This window comes from Adiantum capillus-veneris, chromosome 10 (genome assembly GCF_014529385.1).
Source record: "Adiantum capillus-veneris isolate H3 chromosome 10, ASM1452938v2, whole genome shotgun sequence".
Classification (NCBI taxonomy): domain Eukaryota; kingdom Viridiplantae; phylum Streptophyta; class Polypodiopsida; order Polypodiales; family Pteridaceae; genus Adiantum; species Adiantum capillus-veneris.
Window position 1 is genome coordinate 97828757 of NC_140940.1, and position 13095 is coordinate 97841851.

Genomic DNA, 13095 nt, shown 5'->3' on the forward strand with positions numbered 1-13095 from the left:
CATCCTATCATACATGAGATATACAGAGAAGACGAGGGATTTCACTTAGTTATACTAGAGGGTTGTAAGAAAATAGAGGGTCTTGACAAACTATGGAAACAATACGAGAAGCAAACAAGGCAAATGAGCTAAGCTAGATAGTTAAACGGACTAGTAAAGGGAGGGATGTCTTTCTTCCTTTTATTGAGGAATTTGAGGCAAGATCTCAAGCAGCTCTGGATATTCACTCATATTGGGGGGATAAAGGATCTGTAAGATCATTGGATAGCCAACGCCGATCTCTGAGAACCTTAGTCTCTTACATGGGAGAGCATGAAGCAAAGTCTGATGTATAATCAGTCTCATCACAAAGACTCTCCTTAAAAAAGATGATGGGCTCTAAAGGATTGATAGGCATATTGTCTACACCTGTGACTTGCACCATTATGCTAGCTGAGTGTAGCAGGGCTACATGGTTACACAGAGCTCAACTTGCATGGCCACCTTGGTGGATGTGTTCTAGAGGACATACTCTTCGAGTTGGACCCTCCTTGGTCCCCGGGCACTCTTGTACTGCCCACCGGTGGGCGCCCATTGTAGACACATCGGTCGCTCCGAGTGGGGCTCAGGCCACCTTGACCAAGGGGGTAGCATTAATCATCTAGAGTGTGGCCACGCCTTTCAGAGCATTCGGAAGCTACTAGACATCACTTCTTTAGTAGTTGGTGCGATAGTGGACCAGGACCGGTGGACCAGGACCGGGCTGGCCGTCCAGTGGCCAGCTAGGTGACAGGTGGTCCGACTCACCAGTGGGCTTTACTAGGCCACCACTAGCGGATACTTGCAGTTGCGAGAGGTCACCTTGCTAGATATTTCTAATTGGATCAGATACGTGTGGTGGCTGGGCGATGCCCTAGCTTGTGGATATATACAGAGAATGTGGACAGTATAGAGAGACAATTTTTGAGAGTCTAGCCAGAGTTCGAGTCAGAGTCCACTGTGTGTCACTTGGAACACTTGCCTAGAGCACTTCACCTTGGTTGTCAGCAATTGGGCGTGTGAGTCATGTAGCTTGTAGCCAGTTTCTTTGTGGTTTTTAGTCATGTTTCACCACTACACACTCCATTGCACCTCAGTCTCTACATCCCCATTGTACCTTTTTGATAGTTGTGGACTAGGCAGTGTTGGATGCTACCAAACTAGTCTTTGTACGGTCTTTTTGGTTATGTACAGGGTGTTTCCTTGGAGGGATTGTGGTTGTCTTGTCTATTATTGAGTCGTTGTCTCTGTTGTCTATCTTTTCATTTGGTTGTCTTTCATTTTGTTGAGTTGAGCTAGCTTGTGAGTCTGCATGCACACTACTACATCTAGAGCACCCCACCACCACTAGAGAGCACAATGCACCATTTCCATCTACATTTGCTCTCATTCTTGGCATGCCCGTTGGGACCAGCTCTATCACCTTGCAAGCTAGCTTGTCACTTGGGAAGTTAGATTGAGGCAAGCCAATAGTGTGGCCACATTCTAGGGTGCCATAGGCCTCTCTAGTCTCCCCAACCACCTACACTAAATTTTAGCCTAAAATTTAGGAAACTTAGTTTTTGCATCTATGCATGCCCGTTACTTGCTCTAAGTCAAGTGGAGCACATCTAAGAATTCCTATGAAGATCCAGCATCATCATCACTTACACTCGCCTTCCGCCACCACCTGGCCTGTACCATTGCCCCTACCTTCATCCAAGCTTTTTCCTGAGCCACCGAGGTCACCTTCACCGTCTCCACCATCATAGCCCTCTCGAATTTCTTCTTTGAAACCACCTCCCACCCCTCTCACATCAAGCCTTCCATGGCAGAGGAATTGACAAACCTTCTCTTAAGGGTCAGCATCAAGTTTTCTACTTTTAAGGGACTATCTCTTGAGGATGTTGTCGACCATGTGAGGCGGTTCTTGTCACTCTAATGAAGCCGTGGACTAAACGAAGAAGATGCCTACATGGTGCTTTTTCCTTCCACCTTGAAGGGATTGGCCGACAAGTGGCATAGTCAGTTTGTAGAGGGCCACTTTTCCAATTGGAATGCCCTCAAAGCGTCTTTCATTGTTGACCGAACGATTATAGGGAGAAGGCCTTGGACGAACTTGAAAGCTTGGAGTTGGGTCTTGGGAAGACTTTGCAAAGTTGATGACCCGGGCTAGATCCCTGGTAGCCAGGCCATCCCAACAAGTAGGAGATTTCATGATCAAGAAGTGGGTAGAGAAGGCCTTTCCTGCTTTGACTCAACAGAAGCATCACAAGTAACTCTCTGCCCACTGTTCTTATGAATGACCCTACTACTGACACCCTGGTGGCTCTCAAAAGAGAATTAGAAACCCCTAAAGTACAGAAGGCACTAGGAACTGAAAGTACAACAAGAGGCAAGGGCCCAAGTATGGTGCATAAACTACAACAACCCTGGCCAACCACCTCAAGAAAGTCCCATAATGGTCCACGTCAGTTCTGTGGTAAAGGCAGTCATGAAGCTAAGGATTGCTAACATGATGGTCCACTGCCAGTTCTGTGGTAAAGGCGGTCATGAAGCTAAGGAGTGTAGCCCCCATGGGCCCTTCGACCAACTCACCTTGGGCTAGTCACATTGGCCCTAGTACATCCCCACTGTTGCTACCATCTCCCATTGTACCTAGTATGTCCCCTTTATGGTGGCCCTTTGATTCAAAGCTTCTATAGTACTCCTATCCCACATCAAGTCTCCGCCCCAACGGCACCGCACCCAACATGCCCTAACTACCCTAGGGTGGCCAACCGCCTAGTGATGTGCTATAGGTGTGGTGAATATGGTCACTACCAAACTAGATGCTCTCTACCAGAAGGAGCTCCACCATGCAGACATTGTCTAGATGCTAAAGATCACTACACGAGAGACTGCCCCAACCAACGCCCATCTTCTTCTCTGAACATGATCTCTGTAACTTCTCTAATTACTTCACAAGTGCCCCTTGTCTCCACATTGCCCTTGCCATCTACTCATGCCCTCACTCCTCACCCTAAACCTTCACCTCCTCACCTCACACCTTCACCCACTGCCTTGGCTCAAGGAATTTCACGCACTACTAGAGCCCAAAGGATAGCCTAGAACCTCTCCTTTCCCATTGAAAAGCCTTTGCCTATGACATTCCCGAAGACTTCAAGTAAGTTACATACAATAGTAATATAAGCAAATATAGATTCACTAAATATAGTTATGCCATCGGCATTGGAGCAAGAATGCACAGAAGCCCTACGGGACATGGAAGCCCAAGCTCTGCCACAAGGTAGGTTACATAGACTAACATCATTTCTAGCTGAGAAAATAATTCATGCTCTACACCTCTCATGCCCAAATAGTGGTGGGCACTTACCAACCTCGGGGGGTCCACCTCTATGTATGTAAGTATACCATGAGAGTCAACAGGAGGGGTTTTTTAATTCAAAAATTTTGGGTAAATTTACATAATATATTTAACTAAGGGGTTTTTTTAATTGCACTTTGGAAAAAAACCCGTAAGTTCATAAAGAAAGAGGGGTTGTTTTATTAGTTCAAGATTCACAGATAAGGGGTTTTTTAAATACCATTTGAACGCACGTTGTATAGATGGTTTACATATAGGGAACCCCCCGAGTTGCCAACACTTTCCTTTGAGGAGCCATACATGATTTCCTACCCACCAGAACCACTCACTTACTACACGAGTCCTTGCCGTACAGTGTCCATTTATGGCCAATAGTTTACATGTGTAATTGTGGACAGTGGCTCGGGTATTAACCTAATGCCAAAGTTCACCATGCAACAGCTTGGATTGGTGCCACCAAGACTACCACTTTTACTGTCACTTTGGCTAGCCAGCACAAAGTCTGCCCAATAGGGGTGGTGGAACAGGTTCCGATGGTAGTTAAAGACTTCACCGTTTGGCTTGACTTTGTGGTGGTCCAACTATCAAAAGTGGATGGCGTTTTCCCTTTGTTGATTGGTCGGCCTTGGATGTGACATACCCATGCTCTTCATGATAGGGGCAATGATTCAATGTGGATCACTACACCAAGTATAGGGCATAGACAAATCCAGCTGGAAAGTGGAGCAGACCCATCCAATAGAAGGTCGTCCCTTAGTATTGCACAACGATGACCAAAAAGTAGAAGCTAAAGTGACCAAGAAAAATCCACTAGAGGAAGAGGTCTTACCCAACATCCCTACAATGGTTAGAGGAAGCACCTGACCCTCACTGTTTTGTAGTCCTCACTGGGATGGAGGAAGACACGGGTATTGAAGAAGTGGAGTCTCTTGGTCTCAGAGAGCCCAGTCTCCTCTACAAGGACAACAAGAAGAAAATTCAGAGCATGAAATTGACACACATGATTCTGCCCTGCCCATAAGCAAAGCTTCAACCGACCCCACCCTACCCAAGAGTTTGCAGACCAGCTCAAAGAAAAGTAGAGATGACTTGCCCCTGGAGGAACTTCCTCAAGAATGGTTACAAAGCAAGCACATGACTTTCCCATTGATCAAAGTCCTACTCATAATGTGGATGCATTGACCAAAGCTGGCTAGGATGTGGTCGAGGATTGGAACCCAAACAACTATCAAGACCCAATCAAAGAAGTCAACTTAGGTACTACAAAAGAGCCCAACATGGTGTTGTTGGCTGCATGGCTCTGGGATAATCCACAATTACTTGATTTAATGGTTTCCTTCATTACAAGTTGGAAGGATGTTCTTATCCTGGTCATACAAAGACCTCATAGGACCTGACCCGGCTCTAGGAGTTCAATCCATACCCCTAAGGAAAATGCCAAGCCTATGCAAGCCCAACCCTTTCAATGAACCTCTACGAAAGACCTCATAGGACCTGACCCGGCTCTAGGAGTTCAATCCATACCCCTAAGGAAAATGCCAAGCCTATGCAAGCCCAACCCTTTCAATGAACCTCTACGAAAGAGATAGCTTTCAACTACCTGAAGAAATGCCTCACTCATGCCCCCATCTTAGTCACACCTGATTGGTCACTCATTTTCCATGTGGACACTGATGCTAGTATCACAGTCGTACGTGCCGTCCTTACCCAGCCTAGCAAGGAGTACAAATTAGATTGACCTATCTTCTATGCAAGTTGGCTACTCACAAATGCCGAAAGAAACTATAGTAACATTGAAAGAGAGGGTTTGTCCATTGTCTATGCTCTGCAGAAGTTCAAGCATTATCTTTTGGGTGTCCATTTTGTAGTAATAACTGACCACCAGGCTCTCAAGTATCTTCTCAACTAGCCTCAGGTAGCCGGACGTGTTTGGAGGTGGTTATTGCTCTTTTAGGAATTTGATTTTGAAGTTGTTCTTCGCCTTGGTAAAGAGCATCAAATGGCCAACCTTCTATCTAGGATTGAGTTAGGAGAACTAGCCACAGGTGTAAAAGATGACCTTCCAGAAAATTTTCTTTTTGAGGTGGACACCACCACAAACTGTTAGTACTCATACATTATGCATCTTCTATCCACAGGTTGTTATCCACCAGATCTTTCTAGCCTACAAAAGAGGAGATTTCTTATCAAAAGCAAGCCCTATACCATGATTGGTGAAACGCTTTACAAAAGTGGTCTGGATGGGATTATTTGCCATTGTGTTCTGCCACATGAAGTTCAAGCCATTCTAGAATAAACTCACTCTAGCAGTATACGTGGCCACTACCTAGAACACATCAATGACCATCACATTCTGTATACTGAGTTGTGCTGGCATTGCACTATGCTAGGTCTTATGATTCATGCCAACGGTGTGCCCCAAAAAAAACTCGCCAGGCCAACCACCCCTTATAGGTCTCTTTGGCATGGTTGTCTTATGGAAGATGGGACATTGATTTTGTTGGCCAATCAACCCAATTGGCCAGCCAAGGAATAGAAGGTATCTTTTGATTGCCAGAGACTATGCTACCAAATGAGCAGAGGTAGCGGCAACTTATGATTTCACATCAGCCACGATGGAAAAATTCTTGTGTGACAACATATTTTGCGGGTTCGGTTTCCCTCTTGAAATCACTAGCGATCAAGGCACCCACTTTGTCATGAGCTTTTGGAAATCGTTTTGCTCGGTATAAAATTTTTCATAGTCGTGCTCCCACTATCCTCGGGCAAACGGGCAGGTAGAAAGCACCAACAAAGTACTTCTTTCTTTGCTTCGCAAAGCTTGCCACCTTCATCCTACGTCTTGGGGCCAACGATAGTTTTAGGTGCTACATGGGCGTATCGCATTGCTTTCAAGGCCACAACTCAACATTCACCATTTCAGCTTGCCTTTTGATTGGAGGTAGTGGCACCTTTTGAATTTCATTTTGGTAAAGGTGGACTAGCCTAGAGCCCAACAATTGCCTATGGCTAGTCAACTCACTAGACTGGAAGAGGAGCGACTCTTAGCAACTCAAGCGTTGGAAATAGAACAACAACGAAGGAAGGATTGGCATGATCAACACATAAAGACTATAAAATTTGGCAAAGGTTCGTTAGTTCTTTTATATGAGGCGAAGTATTTGAAGAAGGCCAAGAAGCTGCTGCCTATATGGCAAGGGCCATTTGTTGTTGCCGACATTCTTCCTCAAGGAGCTGTTTAGTTGCACACTTATCTGGGGAATCTCTATCGTTAGTTAATGGATCCTGCCTCAAGCCATACCACACTTAGAAATCACTAGCACCACCTTCCAATCACTGTCCATTTCTCCAAGTTATCCTCTCCTTCATCAAGCTTCATCTGTTACCCTCCACTTTGGCTTTTCTCCCTTCTCTTACATCCGTCCTTTCTTTGGATTCCATTATGCTTCTATCTATTCTTTTAATATTGTGCAATGTTATCTTCATGTTAGTAATGGGTGCAATTCTTGGCCAGCTCTATCGGTTTTTTATGTCCCTATGTGCATACCTTCCTCTGTTACCACAAAGCTCTTGAGGTAAATTTGCCCAAGATAGCATGGAAGCAACTCTTTTTAAAATAATCCTATTTATGCACTCAACAACTCCATTTTGAGCAAGTGTGTACATCATAGTAAACTGCCTCCTAATGCCTCATTTGCTACAGAAGTCCTTACACTCAGTGGAGATATAATCTCCCCATTGTCAACGTGCAAAGCATTCAACTTCTTACCTGGCTAGTTCTCAACCATAGCTATGAACTTCTAGAAGACACTAAAGACTTCATCTTTCCTCTTCAATTGGTAGAACCACACCTTGCGAGTAGAGTCATCTATGAAAGTTAAAAAATCTAATGCCCCCCTAGAGACTTATGTGGCGTAAGCCCACATAGATCACTACGAACCAAATCTAGAGGATTCCCTAACTTTCAATATAATGAAAAAGTGGTAAGCCTAGTCTATTTTCCATACATGCAATGCTCACACAAACTAAAATCAAAATAGTTTAACACAAAGATATAGCCTAAATATTGTAACCGCCTCATTTCCTTCTAACCCATATGACCAAGCCGGCTATGCCACAACTGAGTAGAAGGCAGCTCAGCTACGTTGATAGAGTTCTCTTTCATAGGAGAGACATACAAGGAATATAATGAGCCAAACTTTTGGTTTTTGAGCATGACCAAGTTACCTTTTTTGATAATCTAGGAACTATTGCCAAACATTGTAGTGTATCCAAGGTCATCAAGGTGTCTTGCTAAAAGGAAGCTCTAGATTACCTTTGGTGCATGTCTAAAACCTTGAAGCATGAACTCAGTACCATTTTGCATACAAAGCTTCACCTTTCCAATGCCACATATCTCAAGTGAATGAGAATGACCCAACTTAACTGAACCATGTGTAGCAGCATAACTAGAGAACCACTCCTTGTGTGAGGAGTAACATGAAAATTGGCACCAAGACGATAATCCAATTCTACACATAGCATTTGTCAAGAGCTAACAATGCCTCTGAACACAAATCATAAGTGAAGACTAATACATTTGATGTCTATGGCACGTCATGAACAATATCAACATATGGAGACTCAATGACATTGAGCTCCTCTAGCTTCACACAACTTTTAGGAGGTGCAAAACTTATGACAATGGCTTTACCGTTCTCTCTTTGCAACACATGGAAATCCTTTTTTATGTGTCCTTTCTTGTGACAATGGTAGCATTCAATGTTCCTCATGTCATGTCCATGAATTTTGCTACATGCATTCTTGTGGTTTTGAGAACGACCACAACTGCGACTACGACCTCTCTACCTTTGATGGTCTTTCTAGTTACTTCAACTTGCCATATACGCATCATTGTGCCCACTAGTGTCAGAAGTTGACATCAAATCTCTTCCATGAGCAAAGCATTGGTGACATCATCGAAAACAAGCTTGTCCTTAGGGACGGAGTTACTAATGGTAGTGTTAAATGTATCCCATGATGCAGGCAAAGAACATACCAAGAAAATGGATTTCATTTCATCATCAAAATTAAGCCCCTTTGAGTCAATTGAGTAAACACATTGTTAAACTTGTTCAAGTGTGAACTAACACTACTACTTTCAATTGAGTAAACACACTGTTAAACTTGCTCAAGTGTGAACTAATTGTGCTACGTTAAGACCCATAAGATTCTTTATTAGAAACAATTTGGTCGATGCACTCTTACCATCCCATGTTGAGCATAAATTGGTCTTGTCTATAATAATGAAGAATATAAACTCATCTAGATGCAATCTAATAGTTTCCATGGCATGAGCATCAAGCTCCTCCCACTGATCATCAGTGTACAAACCCTCTTTTCACTCTTTCAATGGTGCTGCAAGTCATTTTTTATTAGGACATCAAACATCCTCTGCTTCCATATGGTGACATTTGTGCCATCAAATTTCTTACTATCGTAGTCTTGTTCCTCAAAAAATCTAGCCATGCTAACAACAACTAATTGTAAGAGAGTAATGCTAAGAACTTATGGAAAGTTTTTTATAAACATTTGAGCAGAGTCTCCTCTGCTAAAAGATCAAAATAGTAACTAGAAAATGTTACCATATACATGTGGTAGTGATGTGTGTGAACACACTTAGATCCGTTGGGGCCTTTTTCCCTTACTAGGAGCGTTTCCCCCGACCTCTAGCGTGCTTATTCTTAGCCCTTTCCTCGTCAAGTACATCATGTACATCTACATCACTAATAGGATGATCCGTAAAATTTTATAAACCTCCCATAGGCTGTATATTTTCCTCATTTGAATTTACATTCAAACTTCCACCATTGAAAAGAGGCAACAAAGTGTCATAAATGCCCAATGAGCTTACATTACTATCTCTAGTGCATGACAGCAAGGGATGAACAAAATCTTCTACAAACACAACATCCCATGGACCAAGATACGCTTTGTTTGCAGATGATACAACCTATAACCTTTTCTTTCAACACTATAACCAACAAAATTACATGTGACAACCTTATCATCCAATTTTTTGTGCTATGTTTGTGGCACCAAAGCATATGCCAAAATGCCAAAAACACGCATGTGCTCAATAGAAGGATTTCTATTATGCCATGCTTCATATGGATTCATAGACTGCAAAGCTTTCATAGGACACTGTTAACCACCGGTGTCCACTTCTAATAGTTATGGCCGGGCTTGTCGGTCCAATAGGAAAAGGGTAAGAGTGATCACCGATGAGAGGCGCACTCTAACTGGAACATTCAAGGGTTAGTTGGCTAAGCATGGGCGTCCAAGTGTGAATGGGTGAGCTCATATAAAAGCCACCTAAACCTAAAAATCACTCAATCTCTCATTTGTGCAATTGAAGAGTGCTCTTGCTCCATCTCCATCTTCTTCTTTATCTCCTTGTGTGTGTGTGTGTGTGTGTGTGTGTGTGTGTGTGTGTGTGTGTGTGAGAGAGAGAGAGAGAGAGAGAGAGAGAGAGAGAGTTTGTGATCGAGCATTGCAACGGCACGTCTGTGGCGAGGCGGTTCGACGATAGCTCCCTCTTCTTTGTGGTGAGCAATCCTCCACGAAGGTGAGCATAGGGTGATGAGAGTGACACACCCTTGCTCTCTTGAGTTTGCTAGATTAATCTGGTTGTGTGCTTGCAGTCATTTGTGGCTCGTACACAGTGTACAACAAGTCCCTTGCTTTGACACATGTGACAGACGTGCACATTTTTGGCACCGCTGCCGGGGAGATGCCCTGCACTAAGCTCAAATAGCACTCTATGCTGCTTTGTGATACAATGAGAGACGTAGGAAAGGTAGAGAAAGAAGGTGTGTAGCTATTGAGAAGGATTTGTGAACTTTGTTTTTGCTGCAGTGTACTGTTTTCTGTTAATAAGGTGTTGCAATGTACTGTTTTCTGTTGATAAGGTGTAAATTTAAGGTATTAGATCTATAATTTTAGATCTATAAGGTGCAGTAAGTAGATCTGTTAGTTAATTAGTTGTTGTAGTACTATGTTAAACAGTGTGTAACAGTAGCTCTATTAGTTGCAAGTAGGTAGGTAAGGTGTGTGTGTACGCGCACGTGGCGCGACTGTGGTGACCTTATCCAAAAATAAATAAATTAAAGGAAGGACTAGGATCGGGAACATTCCCCAAGCCCAAGCCCAAGCCCAGGCTCAGGCCTCATTCACCCTTTGGACTTACTTATTTTAGCCTCACGCCTAAGTAAAATCGACCCATTTGAGGACCATCGGAGCTTCGGGTAACTGAACACTGTGTTGCAAAGCACACCACAACCCCCTGAGCAATACGCTTGTTTCGAGCTATCACATGCTCTAATCTAAAAATTGATCGTAAAAAGATATTAAAAAACATAAAAAAACGAGTGAAACGGGGTGCAAAACGCCTAAAAAAATCAAGCAGTTAACCTTCGAGGGTAGTCGCCGACGCTTGTAGGGTGCCAAAGGCACATGCATCTGTGCTCTGGTCGTGTGCTAAAGACCGAGCAGCTAGCAAGTACTTTGACTTAAACCGGTTCTCAATACCCACCTTAGGTTTCGGGCCCTCGACGGGGACCCAAGGTAGTACAACCCAAGACCCAAACATAGCAGCTAGTGACTCTTCACCTAACTACGATATTATGAAAGGGCATTCTACACCAAACCCCGAGCAAGTAAACAAAAACATACCTGTTTGGGACCCACAGCCTGGATCTAGTGTGTTTATCGCTTTATAGAAACCTTTAGTAGAGCTACTCACTTTGAACCTGCGGCTAGTGAAGTTAACGAAGGTGAGGGAGAGGTAGATTCGCCTTTGGTATCTCATGGGGAGTCTATACTCCCCAAGAGTGTCCACATCGATATCCTGCCCACTGCTTTCATGCAAGACCTTTCAAAGCAGTCACCCCTGAAGTTCTACTACCCGATGGTAGGAGTCTTGCGGAGGTGCAAGAAGTTGAGCACTATATGCAAGCGGCTAGGGAGAGGGAAATGGAGAGTTTCCTGGAACAATGCCGAGCCATGAAGGGAAAGACCCCTAGGACAACAACATGCATAGCAATCAAGAAATCGCGTGCTCCTGATTTAGTAGGCAATGTGGGTCAAACTGTGCGGAACAACAATGCTTCCACCGTAAGGAAAACCTCTAGTACATCGGGCCTAGAAGGGTTATTTCTCAACAAAAATTGGAAATATGACCTACAAACTAAAATTGATTGACTTGTACATGGGTTACAAATACCATATAGGTTGGTTAGAAGTTGTATAATCTACTTCTAGCACCACAAGTCTAAAGGAGCTGCAACAGATGGTCTGCAATGTCATCCATAGCATCTTCTAATCGGAGAGGCAAAACCAAGGGATTAACATTCCTTCAACGGGCCTTATGAGATTCTTGAATACGGGCAAGGCCAGACAACCAACACTATCACATATGGAAACTCCTTCAGTGAGTCCAATGGACCCTTCATAAATTGTGTCGCCTGGAGTTTCGGTACAGTTTGAACCCACAAGTAGTAGTTTTACTTTTCCAAATCTAGCTCATCTGTCTCTCGGAGACACTACGGCTACGATACCTACTCCGGTGATGAGTACAAAAAGTATACCTTGGATCTCATTTGTTAGCACTACACCGCTGCCTAGTAGCACAGTGCCCCCAATAATACGTACAGGTGTGCATCAAGCCTATGTACTTGTTTACCTCATGCCCACGCAGCTCCCACATCCCCAATTATGCCAAGGTCTTACACTCCATAATGGCATTGTCCGAGCTCTTATTCAAGAGGGCCATACCATTTAGCAATAACATGTCGTATTCGGCACCGGCTATGCCTAGGGCCACACCTATGAACTTTGGACCACCACATGGTACACCACCATATGAGGTATGGGACCCGAGGGCCGCGCATATGCCAAGGCCAAGGCCAACTCCCATCCCACATGTAGTTCCAGGAGAGCCTGCACCTACGCCACGGTACTTGCTTATTTAGGAGATTTGGCAGCATTTTCTCAATCCATCAGCCGATCTATTGCCGACAATATGCATAACATGCCTAATAGAGAGCCTAGAAGTAAGGTAGTACAAATAGTCAAGCTCACACAAAAGTTCAGTGGAGACGGGGATGTGAGAAAGCATATCGAAGTGTTTGAACAAATATGCGATTCTCTAGGAGAACATAATGATTGCATAAGAGTAATGCTTTAAGCCTAACCTTAAGTGGGAAGGCTGGGATTGGTATAGAACTCTAAGGGTGGAAGAAAAAACGATTTACCCTACTCTTAGGAGACTGTCCTTGAAAGAATACATACAAGAGGGAGTGCTTTGGGGTGTAGCCTCTTAGCTCCAGAAAGCCCAATGAGAGCAACGAGAGTCGGTGAGAGACTTTATTAGTCGCTTGAAGCATTTGAATTCTCGTTGTAATCCAAATGAGGGCTTCAATAATAATCAATTTCTTGATAGATTCATTAGGAGATTACGACATAAGGATATCTACAATGGCCTAGTCATTAGAGGTATCACCACTTGAGAAGCCACCACCAATGCGATCCAATCGGAGGATAATTTAATGATTCAAGGAGAAAGAGTGTCTATTGAGCCTAAATCTACTAGCTCAAAAGCATCGGGGCATCAGCCAATGACCCTAAAGCCTATTGCTAAGGATCCAAAGATATCTGAGATGACTTTAGCAGATCTCAGCAAGGCCATTCAA